We start from the raw sequence: 4,329 nt of genomic DNA, 5'->3' as shown, positions 1-4,329 counted from the left end.
AGAAGAAAGGGGGGGGGGGAGAAGAAGGTATATTGTAGAGAATTATTGTAGAGAATTTCCCTAATGTGGCAAAGGGAACAAGCATAAAAATCCAGGAGGCACAGAGAACCCCCCTCAAAATCAATAAGAATAGGTCCACACCTCGTCATCTAATAGTAAAATTTACAAGTCTTAGTGACAAAGAGAAAATCCTGAAAGAAGCCTGGGACAAGAAGTCTGTAACATACAATGGTAAAAATATTAGATTGGCAGCAGACTGATCCACAGAGACTTGGCAGGCGAGAAAGAACTGGCATGATATATTCAAAGCACTAAACGAGAAAAACAGGCAGCCAAGAATACTATATCCAGCTAGACTATCATTGAAAATAGAAGGAGAGATCAAAACCTTCCAGGATAAACAAAAACTTAAAGAATTTGTAAACACCAAAGCAGCTCTACAGGAAATATTGAAAGAGGTCCTCTAAGCAAAGAGAGAGCCTAAAAGTAGTAGGTCAGAAAGGAACAGAGACAATATACAGTAACAGTCACCTTACAGGCAATACAATGGCACTAAATTTGTATCTCTCATAGTTACCCTGAATGTAAATGGGCTAAATGCCCCAATCAAAAGACACAGGGTATCAGAATGGATTAAAAAAACAAACAAACAAACAAAAAACAAAAACAAAACCCCATCAATATGCTGTCTACAAGAAAGTCATTTTAGACCCAAAGACACCTCCAGATTTAAAGTGAGGGGGTGGAAAACAATTTACCATGCTAATGGACATCAAAAGACAGCTGGGGTGGCAATCCTTATATCAGATCAATTAGATTTTAAGACAAAGACTATAATAAGAGATAAGGAAGGACACTATGTCATACTCAAAGGATCTGTCCAACAAGAAGATCTAACAATTTTAAATATCTATGCCCCTAACGTGGGAACAGCCAACTATATAAACCAATTAATAACAAAATCAAAGAAACACATTGACAATAATACAATAATAGTAGGGGAATTTAACACTCCCCTCACTGAAATGGACAGATCACCCAAGCAAAAGATCAACAAGGAAATAAAGGCTTTAAATGACACACTGGACCAGACAGACATCACAGATATATACAGAACATTCCCTCCCAAAGCAACAGAATACACATTCTTCTCTAGTGCACATGGAACATTCTCCAGAATAGATCACATCCTGGGTCATAAATCATGTCTCAAATGGTATCAAAAGATTGGGATCATTCCCTGCATATTTTCAGACCCCAGTCCTCTGAAGCTAGAACTCAATCACAAGAGGAAATTTGGAAAAAATCCAAATACATGGAGTCTAAAGAGCATCCTTCTAAAGAATGAGTGGGTCAACCAGGAAATTAAAGAAGAATTGAAAAAATTCATGGAAACAAATGATAATGAAAACAACAGTTCAAAATCTGTGGGACACAGCAAAGGCAGTCCTGAGAGGAAAATATATAGCAGTACAAGCCTTTCTCAAGAAACAAGAAAGGTGGATGTGGCCCTTATGAGACCTAGAGCTGACGCGTGGATCCGTGTCTCCTCCTAGTTGCAGTCTGGTAGTTGTTTGTAGCTGTGCACTGTCTCGCTATTCCCTTGAAGGCAGGTGAGCCTGTAGCCCAGAGAAGAAGGAGGAAGTCATAGAAGCTGACCCTGATCCGTGGCAGGTCTTTAGGTTGGTTGGTGCAGCAGATTTCAAAGCTAAGAGAGGAAGACTGCTTCTGATCCCTTCAGGAAGAATAAGCAGGAAAAAAAAATCTCAAAATGGAAAATATCCCCCAGGAAAGCAAAGGAGACGAGCATGCTCTGGTGCAGAATGAAAACGAAGCCCACCCTTTGGGAGCTGGTGAAGAACAGGAGCCTGGAGGAAATATTAGAGTGGGTCGGGCCCCACCTGCCCATGATGTTAGAGAGGATATGCCCAATGGGCTTGTCAATAACCTTGACATGATAGATGGAGATGCAGATGATATGGAATGGTTCATGGAGGAGATGAGAGAGCTAAGGAGGAAAATTAGGGAGCTTCAGTTGAGGTAAAGTTTGCATATTCTTATAGGCAATCCTCCTCACCATGACCATCATGATGAGTTTTGCCTTATGCCTTGAATGCTGAGGTTAATAATAAAAAACCCCTTGCTTCCCAAAGTTGCATTTTCTTGATGTACCCTTTGCTGTGAACATGTGGTGTTCTGTCATTTTTCTGATTGAAAATTTCATTTTGACTTTGGAAGATTTTCTGTCAGCAGGGGAGTTTCATCAACTTGCATGGAAAGATGGTTATTACAACTATGAAGTTAATAAAGTGGTTTAAAAAGCAAAAAAAAAAAAAAAGAAAGAAAGAAACAAGAAAGGTCTCAAATACACAACCTAACCCTACACTTAAAGGAGCTGGAGAAAGAACAACAACCAGCAGCAGAAGAGAAATAATAAAGATCAGAACATAAATCAACAAAATAGAAACCAAAAAAGAAAAAAAAAACCAAACAACCCCAATAGAACAAATCAATGAAACTAGGAGCTGGTTCTCTGAAAGAATTAATAAGATTGATAAGCCCCTGGCCAGACTTATCAAAAAGAAAAGAGAAAGGACCCAAATAAATAAAATCATGAGTGAAAGAGGAGAGATCACAATCAACACCAAAGAAATACAATTATAAGAACATATTATGAGCAACTATACCCCAGCAAATTAGACAATCTGGAAGAAATGGATGCATTCCTAGAGACATATAAACTACCACACCTGAACCAGGAAGAAATAGAAAACCTGAACAAGACCATAACCAGTAAAGAGATTGAAGCAATCATCAAAAATCTCCCAACAAATAAGAGCCCAGGGCCAGACGGCTTCCCAGGGGAATTCTACCAAATATTTAAAGAAGAATTAATTCCTATTGTCCTGAAACTGTTCCAAAAAATAGAAATGGAAAGAAAACTTCCAAACTCATGAGGCCAGCATTACCTTGATCCCCAAACCAGACAAGGATCCCAACAAAAAAGAGAATTACAGACCAATATCCTTGATGAACACAGATGCAAAAATTCTCACCAAAATACTAGCCAATAGGATCCAACAGTACATTAAAAGGATTATTCACCATGACCAAGTGGGATTTATTCCAGGGCTGCAAGTTTGGTTCAACATCCTCAAATCAATCAATGTGATACAATACATTAATAAAAGGAAGAACAAGAACAATATGATACTCTCAATAGATGCTGAAAAAGCATTTCACAAAGTACAGCATCCTTTCCTGATCAAAACTCTGCAAAGTGTAGGGATAGAGGGTACATACCTCAATATCATCAAAGCCGTCTATGAAAAACCCACCACAAATATCATTCTCAACAGAAAAAAACTGAGAGCTTTTCCACTAAGGTCAGGAACATGGCAGGGATGTCCATTATCACCACTGCTATTCAACATAGTGATTGAAGTCTTAGCCTCAGCAATCAGAAAACAAAAAGAAATGCAAGCTGGTACAGCCACTTTGGAGAACAGTGTGGAGATTCCTCAAGAAATTAAAAATAGAGCTTCTCTATGACCCTGCAATTGCACTACTGGATATTTACCCCAAAGATACAGATGTAGTGAAAAGAAGGGCCATCTGTACCCCAATGTTCATAGCAGCAATGGCCACGGTCGCCAAACTGTGGAAAGAACCAAGATGCCCTTCAACGGACGAATGGATAAGGAAGATGTGGTCCATATATACGATGGAGTATTATGCCTCTATCAGAAAAGATGAATACCCAACTTTTGTAGCAACATGGACAGGACTGGAAGAAATTATGCTGAGTGAAGTAAGTCAAGCAGAGAGAGTCAAGTATCATATGATTTCACTTATTTGTGGAGCATAACAAATAACATGGAGTACATGGGGAGATGGAGAGGAGAAGGGAGTTGAGGGAAATTGGAAGGGGAGGTGAACCATGAGAGACTATGGACTCTGAAAAACAACTTGAGGGTCTAGAAAGAGCGGGGGTTGGGAGGTTGGGGGAACAAGGTGGTGGGTATTAGTGAGGGCACGTGTTGCATGGAGCACTGGGTGTGGTGCAAAAACAATGAACACTGTTATGCTGAAAAGAAATAAAAAAAAAAAAAGAAAACAAAAATTAAAGGCATCCAAATCAGCAAAGAAGAAGTTAAACTATCACTCTTTGCAGATGATATGATACTATATGTGGAAAACCCAAAAGACTCCACTCCAAACCTGCTAGAACTTGTACAGGAATTCAGTAAAGTGTTAGGATATAAAATCAATGTACAGAAATTAGTTGCATTTCTTTACACCAACAACAAGAAAGAAGAAAGAGAAATT

The 4,329-nt window shown here is 38.9% G+C and overlaps 1 pseudogene; it reads left to right on the top strand.

Moving 5' to 3' along the window:
• Positions 1–1,599: 1,599 nt before the first annotated feature.
• On the top strand, positions 1,600–2,113 carry LOC123951118 (annotated as a pseudogene).
• Positions 2,114–4,329: the final 2,216 nt, after the last annotated feature.

The sequence above is a fragment of the Meles meles genome, chromosome 9 (genome assembly GCF_922984935.1).
Source record: "Meles meles chromosome 9, mMelMel3.1 paternal haplotype, whole genome shotgun sequence".
Taxonomy (NCBI): Eukaryota; Metazoa; Chordata; class Mammalia; order Carnivora; family Mustelidae; genus Meles; species Meles meles.
The sequence above is the reverse complement of the archived record's forward strand: the minus strand, read 5'-3'. Positions and strand labels throughout refer to the sequence as shown.